Source organism: Triticum aestivum, chromosome 7B (assembly GCF_018294505.1).
Source record: "Triticum aestivum cultivar Chinese Spring chromosome 7B, IWGSC CS RefSeq v2.1, whole genome shotgun sequence".
Taxonomy (NCBI): Eukaryota; Viridiplantae; Streptophyta; class Magnoliopsida; order Poales; family Poaceae; genus Triticum; species Triticum aestivum.
This window is the reverse complement of record NC_057813.1, coordinates 657,285,777-657,296,582: the sequence shown is the minus strand read 5'-3', so window position 1 is coordinate 657,296,582 and position 10,806 is coordinate 657,285,777.

Sequence of the window (10,806 nt, the reverse complement as noted above, 5' to 3'; positions counted from 1 at the left end):
ACCTCTCCCCTCTCAATGGCTCTCCCTCTCCCCCAGATCCCCTTCTCTCCCCCTCACCGAATGCCATCGCCACCGCGGCTCCGTCGTTTCCCCGGCCACCAGCAGCCCAGCGACTGCTGACTGCAAGCGCAAGCTCCGCAGCGTCCTCCCCTTCCCCTGGTGCGTTCGGTTGGAGTCGGGGAACCCCGTAGGTGCCGCGTCATCATCGTCCACTCCTCCGTCCACCGCGCGACCTCGCTGTCGACCTGCTCCACCGGTTCTCCCCGCGCCCACTGCCTAGACCCTACGCTCTCACAGTGAGCTCCACCTCCCTCTCCCCCTTTTCCTCGCTGATGTTTTCGACCGCTAGTGCCCGATCCCGACTCGCCCGAGCTCACCACTGCGCAACCTCGTTGCCAGCAGCCGTCCGACGACCAAATGGTCATGCGCAGCTACTCATCATGCTCGCCCGCGCGCGTAAATGCCTTCTGGCCTAGCCCTTTGGTCGAACGTGCCCGCTTCGTCGTTTTTCTCTCACGACCGATTCCGACCGTGTGCCGTTGTGCTTGCCGCTGTAGCTATGCTGCGTCCCCGGCCTCGCTACTGCCGCCATCCGATGCGGCCCACCGCCAGCTTTCCAACGCACCCAAAAATGTGGCAGATGGCCACTCATACGCGAGATCCGGGCTCGCCGGAGTTGTCGCCGCCGTTCGGCCTCGGCGGCGCACTCCGGTGGCCGAACTGACTCAACACCGACATGGCGCCGTGGGACCCACTGTTCAGCCACTGAACCTGGGTCCCCATTGGCCCGGTTGACCCAGTCAACACTGACTTGGCTGGCCCTGTTTCCATGACATGTGGGTCCCGCCCGTTAAAATGTTTTTTAAATAACTAAATCTGTAAATGAATTAATTAGCTAATTAAATCACTAATCACTCACTGACCAGTAGGCCCCACCCTTAATTAATCCTAAATAGTTTAACTAAAACCTAATTAATCTACTATGAGGCTGGCATGTGGGTCCCACTGGACCCACAGGTCAGGTTTGACCCCAGTCAACTGTCCTGTTGACTGCTGACATCACCTCTACGTCATGCTGACGTCATCCACTACTGTTCTGGTTAATGTTGAATTAGATAATAAAATAAATGCCAGCAAATGTCTAAAAACCTTTGAAAATTCATAGAAAAATAACCGTAGCTCGGATGAAAAAGTTTTCTACATGAAAGTTGCTCAGAATTACGAGACGAATCCGAATTCACGGTCCATTCATTCGCCACATGTCGCTAGAATAGCAAACGTTGAACTTTTCCCCTCTAGTTCATCTGTCTGACAGATGTCCGGAACCGGGAAAACCTTCCCGGATGATTTCCCCTTCGCCAGTATCGCCTAGCGCCGCATTAGAACACCTATAGCATCGCTTATTGTCATGTTATGCATATGTTTGCGTGTATTTACTGTTTCTTCCCCCTCTTCTCTCCGGTAGACCCTGAGACCACTGCTGATGCCATTGTGATCGACTACATCGACGACGACCCTCCTTCTTGTCTGAGCAACCAGGCAAGCCCCCCCTATGATCATCCCGATATCGCCCATTCTATACTCTCATGCTTGCATTAGATTTTGCTACTGTTATTGATTGCTCCTATTCTGATGCATAGCTTGCTTTTGTAACCTGCTATTGTACCTTACCTGCTTATCTTAAACTGCTTAGTATAGGTTGGCTAGTGATCCATCAGTGACCCCCACTTGTCCTTGTTGCCCCTGCTTCATCATCGATGCCTCGATCGACGTGATTGACGACCAGAGCCCGACACCTCACATCACATCACGCCCCTTTAGTTGCTCGACTCTGCAGAGCTATTATCGAGTGCCGAGGGTGATCCCTCATAACGCACTCCTGTTGATAATTATGTAGTGTAGCTATTCGGTCGTGGTCATCGAGGGTGATTTCCTCTTTCACCATTCCTGATACGGCTCTGTCGCTCAACACCTCAAGTGTGAACCTCGAGGGTGGTCCCTCTTACGTTCACCTTGATGATTACATTGAGTGGAATCCTTCGGTGGTGATTCCTCGGGTTTTCCCCTTGATGTTTGGACACACAGTTACCTTGAATTTACTTGAGACCTTTGATGAAGTCGGGTCGGCCCTGACGGGTACCCACGAGTTGATGTGAAAGTCGGGCGGGCCCGTAGAGCACCCACGAGTTTTCCGCGTGGCACGGCCCGGCAGTCTGGGCCCTTGCCGTAATTCCACGAGATGGGGCGACAGGGTCACCTTATCGTGAGTCTCTGATCATTTCCGCGAGCCCCCAATGCACTAACAGGTTTGGGTATTTGTTCTGAGTTGGCCTCTGGCCTTTACGCACTAACCACCACACGAGAATAGATATGGGCCTCAACGTCGCAGTATCAGCCGAAGCTTTGTCGGATGTCCAGTTCAGTAGTGTGGCATGGTCGGATCGTGCTGGCCATCCGAGGCGGTGCTAGTATTCACCCTGCGCGCAACAACCCGGAGTGCTGCGGGCGATGGGCCCAAGACCCCAGAGCGCTTAGGATGTAGACCGGCGGGGACCTCTCTACTAAGCCTAGGTAGGGCTACGACGTGTTGATCTTCCGAGGGCGGGCATTGACCCCAAAAAGGTGTGTCCGGCCAGAGTGATCGAGCGTGTTGGGTAACGTGGTGCACCCCTGCAGGGAAGATATATATTCGAATACCGTGTCCACGGTAATGGACGTTCAGACTTGTATTCGGATCTTATGTAACTAGAAATGGATACTTGAGATATGTGATGGATATGTGGCTCTGGGATTGCTTTCTCACAGGGAGTCGAGGAAGGATCTCTGGGCATTAATGTTCCAACATGTTTGTTAAATATTAAACTGCTATTCTTTACTCTTCTACATGCTGCAACATGCTCGGAGCTGCGTGAAGATGCTAGTCTTTGATAGGCTAGGCCTCCCCCCTCTATTCTGGCATTCTGCAGTTTAGTCCACAGATACAGCCTTCCATTTGATACCAATGCATACTTAGTATAGATCTAATGCTTGCGAGTACTTTGGATGAGTACTCACGGTTGCTTTGCTACCCCTTTTCCCCCTTCTTTCTTCTTTCTGGTTGTTGCAACTAGTGTTGGGGAACGTAGTAATTTCAAAAAATTTCCTACGCACACGCAAGATCATGGTGATGCATAGCAACGAGAGGGGAGAGTGTTGTCCACGTACCCTCGTAGACCGTAAGCGGAAGCGTTATGACAACGCGGTTGATGTAGTCATACATCTTCACAATCCGACCGATCCAAGCACCGAACGTACGACACCTCCGAGTTCAGCACACATTCAGCTCGATGACGATCCTCGGACTCCGATCCAGCAGGGTGTCGGGGATGAGTTCCGTCAATACAACGGCGTGATGACGATGATGATGTTCTACCGACGCAGGGCTTCGCCTAAGCACCACAACGATATGACCAAGGTGGAATATGGTGGAGGGGGGCACTGCACACGGCTAAGGAACGATCACGATGATCAACTTGTGTGTGTAGAGGTGCCCCCTACCCCTGTATATAAAGGAGGGAGGGGGAGGTGCGGCCGGCCCCCTAGGGGTGCGCCTGGAGGAGTCCTACTCCCACCGGGAGTAGGACTCCCCCCTCTTGCCTTGGTGGAGAAGGAAAGGGGGGAGGGGAGAGGAAAGGGGGGCGCCGCCCCCCCTTCCTTGTCCTATTCGGACTAGGGGGGGAGGGAGCGCACGGGCTGCCCTGGCCCATGTAGGCCCATGTAGGCCCATTAACCCCCCCCGGGGGGGGGGGGGTTCCGGTAACCCCCCGGTACTTCGGTAAAATCCCGATTTCACCCGGAACGTTTTCGATATCCAAATATAGGCTTCCAATATATCAATATTTATGTATCGACCATGTCGAGATTCCTCGTCATGTCCGTGATCACATCCGGGACTCCAAATAACCTTCGGTACATCAAAACTTATAAACTCATGATAAAACTGTCATCGTAACTTTAAGCGTGCGGACCCTACGGGTTCGAGAACTATGTAGACATGACCTAGAACTGTTTCCGGTCAATAACCAATAGCGGAACCTGCATGCTCATATTAGCTCCTACATATTCAATGAAGATCTTTATCGGTCAAACCGCATAACAACATACGTTGTTCCCTTTGTCATCGGTATGTTACTTGCGCGAGATTCGATCGTCGGTATCTCAATACCTAGTTCAATCTTGTTACCGGCAAGTATCTTTACTCGTTTCGTAATACATTATCTCACAACTAACTCATTAGTCGCAATGCTTGCAAGGCTTAAGTGATGTGCATTACCGAGAGGGCCCAGATATACCTCTCCGACAATCGGAGTGACAAATCCTAATCTCGAAATACGCCAACCCAACAAGTACCTTCGGAGACACCTGTAGAGCAACTTTATAATCACCCAGTTACGTTGTGACGTTTGGTAGCACACAAAGTGTTCCTCCGATAAACGGGAGTTGCATAATCTCATAGTCATAGGAACATGTATAAGTCATGAAGAAAGCAATAGCAACATACTAAACGATCAAGTGCTAAGCTAACGGAATGGGTCAAGTCAATCACATCATTCTCCTAATGATGTGACCCCGTTAATCAAATGACAACACATGTCTATGGTCAGGAAACATAACCATCTTTGATCAACGAGCTAGTCAAGTAGAGGCATACTAGTGACACTCTATTTGTTTATGTATTCACACAAGTATTATGTTTCCGGTTAATACAATTCTAGCATGAATAATAAACATTTATCATGATATAAGGAGATAAATAATAACTTTATTATTGCCTTTAGGGCATATTTCCTTCAGTCTCCCACTTGCACTAGAGTCAATAATCTAGATTACACAGTAATGATTCTAACACCCATGGAGTCTTGGTGTTGATCATGTTTTGCTCGTGGAAGAGGCTTAGTCAACGGGTCTGCAACATTCAGATCCGTATGTATCTTGCAAATTTCTATGTCTCCCACCTGGACTAGATCCCGGATGGAATTGAAGCGTCTCTTGATGTGCTTGGTTCTCTTGTGAAATCTGGATTCCTTTGCTAAGGCAATTGCTCCAGTATTGTCACAAAATATTTTCATTGGACCCGATGCACTAGGTATGACACCTAGATCGGATATGAACTCCTTCATCCAGACTCCTTCATTTGCTGCTTCCGAAGCAGCTATGTACTCCGCTTCACACGTAGATCCCGCCACGACGCTTTGTTTAGAACTGCACCAACTGACAGCTCTACCGTTCAATGTAAACACGTATCTGGTTTGCGATTTAGAATCGTCCGGATCAGTGTCAAAGCTTGCATCAACGTAACCATTTACGATGAGCTCTTTGTCACCTCCATATACGAGAAACATATCCTTAGTCCCTTTTCAGGTATTTTAGGATGTTCTTGACCGCTGTTCAGTGATCCACTCCTGGATTACTTTGGTACCTCCCTGCTAGACTTATAGCAAGGCACACATCAGGTCTGGTACACAGCATTGCATACATGATAGAGCCTATGGCTGAAGCATAGGGAACATCTTTCATCTTCTCTCTATCTTCTGCAGTGGTCGGGCTTTGAGTCTTACTCAACTTCACACTTTGTAACACAGGCAAGAACCCTTTCTTTGCTTGATCCATTTTGAACTTCTTCGAAACTTTGTCAAGGTATGTGCTTTGTGAAAGTCCAATTAAGTGTTTTGATCTATCTCTATAGATCTTAATGCCCAATATGTAAGCAGCTTCACCGAGGTCTTTCATTGAAAAATTCTTATTCAAGTATCCCTTTATGCTATCCAGAAATTCTATATCATTTCCGATCAGTAATATGTCATCCACATATAATATTAGAAATGCTACAGAGCTCCCACTCACTTTCTTGTAAATACAGGCTTCTCCAAAAGTCTGTACAAAACCAAATGCTTTAATCACACTATCAAAGCGTTTATTCCAACTCCGAGAGGCTTGCACCAGTCCATAAATGGATTGCTGGAGCTTGCACACTTTGTTAGTTCCCTTTGGATCGACAAAACCTTCTGGTTGCATCATATACAACTCTTCTTCTAGAAACCCGTTCAGGAATGCAGTTTTGACATCCATCTGCCATATTTCATAATCATAAAATACGGCAATCGCTGACATGATTCGGACAGACTTAAGCATCGCTACGGGTGAGAAAGTCTCATCATAGTCAATCCCTTGAACTTGTCGAAAACCTTTTGCGACAAGTCGAGCTTTGTAGACAGTAACATTACCGTCAGCGTCAGTCTTCTTCTTGAAGATCCATTTATTTTCAATTGCTTGCCGATCATTGGGAAAGTCAACCAAAGTCCACACTTTGTTCTCATACATGGATCCCATCTCATATTTCATGGCCTCAAGCCATTTTGCGGAATCTGGGCTCACCATCGCTTCTTCATAGTTCGTAGGTTCATCATAGTCTAGTAACATGACTTCCAGAACAGGATTACCGTACCACTCTGGTGCGGATTTTATTCTGGTTGATCTACGAGGTTCAGTAACAACTTGATCTGAAGTTCTATGATCATCATCATTAACTTCCTCCCTAATTGGTGTAGTTGTCACGAGAACAGATTTCTGTGATGAGCTACTTTCCAATAAGGGAGCAGGTACAGTTACCTCATCAAGTTCTACTTTCCTCCCACTCACTTCTTTCGAGAGAAACTCCTTCTCTAGAAAGGATCCATTCTTAGCAACGAATGTCTTGCCTTCGGATCTGTGATAGAAGGTGTACCCAACAGTTTCCTTTGGTTATCCTATGAAGACACATTTCTCTGATTTGGGTTCGAGCTTATCAGGTTGAAGTTTTTTCACATAAGCATCGCAGCCCCAAATAGAAAAGACAACTTTGGTTTCTTGCCAAACCACAATTTGTAAGGCGTCGTATCAACGGATTTTGATGGTGCCCTATTTAACGTGAATGCGGCCGTCTCTAAAGCGTAACCCCAAAACGATAGCGGTAAATCAGTAAGAGACATCATAGATCGCACCATATCTAGTAAAGTACGATTACGATGTTTGGACACACCATTACGTTGTGGTGTTCCGGGTGGCGTGAGTTGTGAAACTATTCCGCTTTGTTTCAAATGTAGACCAAACTCGTAACTCAAATATTCTCCTCCACGATCAGATCATAGAAACTTTATTTTCTTGTTACGATGATTTTCAACTTCACTCTAAAATTCTTTGAACTTTTCAAACGTTTCAGACTTATGTTTCATTAAGTAGATATATCCATATCTGCTTAAATCATTTGTGAAGGTGAGAAAATAACGATGTCCACCACGAGCCTCAACATTCATTGGACCACATACATCTGTATGTATGATTTCCAATAAATCTGTTGCTCTCTCCATTGTACCGGAGAACGGCGTTTTAGTCATCTTGCCCATAAGGCACGGTTCACAAGTACCAAGTGATTCATAATCAAGTGGTTCCAAAAGTCCATCAGTATGGAGTTTCTTCATGCGCTTTACACCGATATGACCCAAATGGCAGTGCCACAAGTAAGTTGCACAATCATTATCAACTCTGCATCTTTTGGTTTCAACATTATGAATATGTGTATCACTACTATCGAGATTCATCAAACATAGACCACTCTTCAAGGGTGCATGACCATAAAAGATATTACTCATATAAATAGAACAACCATTATTCTCTGATTTAAATGAATAACCGTCTCGCATCAAACAAGATCCAGATATAATGTTCATGCTCAACGCTGGCACCAAATAACAATTATTTAGGTCTAATACTAATCCCGAAGGTAGATGTAGAGGTAGCATGCCGACCGTGATCACATCGACTTTGGAACCATTTCCTACGCGCATTGTCACCTCGTCCTTGGCCAGTGTTCGCTTAATCCGTAGTCCCTATTTCAAGTTGCAAATATTAGCAACATAACCAGTATCAAATACCCAAGTGCTACTGCGAGCTCTAGTAAGGTACACATCAATAACATGTATATCACATATACCTTTGTTCACCTTGCCAACCTTCTTATCCGCCAAATACTTGGGGCAGTTCCGCTTCCAGTGACCAGTCTGCTTGCAGTAGAAGCACTCAGTTTCAGGCTTAGGTCCAAACTTAGGTTTCTTCTCCTGAGCAGCAACTTGCTTGCTGTTCTTCTTGAAGTTCCCCTTTTTCTTCCCTTTGCCCTTTTTCTTGAAAGTAGTGGTCTTGTTTACCATCAACACTTGATGGTCCTTCTTGATTTCTACCTCCGCAGCTTTTAGCACCGCGAAGAGCTCGGGAATTGTCTTTTCCATCCCTTGCATATTATAGTTTATCACAAAGCTTTTGTAGCTTGGTGGCAGTGATTGGAGAATTCTGTCAATGACGCTATCATCCGGAAGATTAACTCCCAGTTGAATCAAGTGATTATTATACCCAGACATCTTAAGTATAGGCTCACTGACAGAACTGTTCTCCTCCATCTTGCAGCTATAGAACTTATTGGAGACTTCATATCTCTCAATCTGGGCATTTGCTTGAAATATTAACTTCAACTCTTGGAACATCTCATATGCTCCATGAAGTTCAAAACGTCGTTGAAGTCCCGGTTCTAAGTCGTAAAGCATGGCACACTGAACTATCGAGTAGTCATCAGCTTTGCTCTACCAGACGTTCACAACATCTGGTGTTGCTCCTGCAGTAGGCCTGGCACCCAGCGGTGCTTCCAGGACGTAATTCTTCTGCGCAGCAATGAGGATAATCCTCAAGTTACGGACCCAGTCCGTGTAATTGCTACCATCATCTTTCAACTTTGCTTTCTCAAGGAACGCATTAAAATTCAATGGAACAACAGCACGGGCCATCTATCTACAATCAACATAGACAAGCAAGATACTATCAGGTACTAAGTTCATGATAAATTTAAGTTCAATTAATCATATTACTTAAGAACTCCCACTTAGAAAGACATCTCTCTAATCCTTTAAGTGACCACGTGATCCAAATCAACTGAACCATAACCGATCATCACGTGAAATGGAGTAGTTTTCAATGGTGAACATCATTATGTTGATCATATCTACTATATGATTCACGCTCGACCTTTCAGTCTTAGTGTTCCGAGGCCATATTTGCATATGCTAGGCTCGTCAAGTTTAACTTGAGTATTCTGCGTGTGCAAAGCTAGCTTGCACCCATTGTAGATGGATGTAGAGCTTATCACATCCGATCATCACGTGGTGTCTGGGCACGATGAACTTTGGCAACGGTGCATACTCAGGGAGAACACTTTTATCTTGAAATTTAGTGAGAGATCATCTTATAATGCTACCGTCAATCAAAGCAAGATAAGATGCATAAAAGATAAACATCACATGCAATCAATATAAGTGATATGATATGGCCATCATCATCTTGTGCTTGTGATCTCCATCTCCGAAGCACCGTCATGATCACCATCGTCACCGGCGCGACACCTTGATCTCCATCATAGCATCGTTGTCGTTACGCCATCTATTGCTTCTACGACTATCGCTACCGCTTAGTGATAAAGTAAAGCAATTACAGTGCGTTTGCATTTCATACAATAAAGCGACAAACATATGGCTCCTACCAGTTGCCATAACTTCGGTTACAAAATATGATCATCTCATACAATAAAATATAGCATCATGTCTTGACCATATCACATCACAACATGCCCCACAAAAACAAGTTAGACGTCCTCTACTTTGTTGTTGCAAATTTTACGTGGCTGCTATGGGCTTAGCAAGAACTGTTCTTACCTACGCATCAAAACCACAACGATAGTTTGTCAAGTTGGTGCTGTTTTAACCTTCGCAAGGACCGAGCGTAGCCACACTCGGTTCAACTAAAGTTGGAGAAACAGACACCCGCGAGCCACCTATGTGCAAAGCACGTCGGTAGAAACAGTCTCGCGTAAGCGTACGCGTAATGTCGGTCCGGGCCGCTTCATCCAACAATACCGCCGAACCAAAGTATGACATGCTGGTAAGCAGTATGACTTGTATCGCCCACAACTCACTTGTGTTCTACTCGTGCATATAACATCTACGCATAAAACCTGGCTCGGATGCAACTGTTGGGGAACGTAGTAATTTCAAAAAAATTCCTACGCACACGCAAGATCATGGTGATGCATAGCAACGAGAGGGGAGAGTGTTGTCCACGTACCCTCGTAGACCGTAAGCGGAAGCGTTATGACAACGCGGTTGATGTAGTCGTACCTCTTCACGATCCGACCGATCCAAGCACCGAACGTACGGCACCTCCGAGTTCAGCACACGTTCAGCTCGATGACGATCCCCGGACTCCGATCCAGCAGGGTGTCGGGGATGAGTTCCGTCAGCACGACGGCGTGGTGACGATGATGATGTTCTACCGACGCAGGGCTTCGCCTAAGCACCACAACGATATGACCGAGGTGGGATATGGTGTAGGGGGGCACCACACACGGCTAAGGAATGATCACGATGATCAACTTGTGTGTCTAGAGGTGCCCCCTGCCCCCGTATATAAAGGAGGGAGGGGGAGGTGCGGCTGGCCCCCTAGGGGTGCGCCTAGAGGAGTCCTACTCCCACCGGGAGTAGGACTCCCCCCTCTTGCCTTGGTGGAGAAGGAAAGGGGGGAGGGGAAAGAGGAAAGAGGGGCGCCGCCCCCCTTCCTTGTCCTATTCGGACTAGGGGGGGAGGGGGCACGCGGCCTGCCCTGGCCGGCCCTCCTCTTCTCCCTCATGGCCCATGTAGGCCCATTAACCCCGGGGGCGTTCCGGTAACCCCCCCGGTACTTCGGTAAAATCCC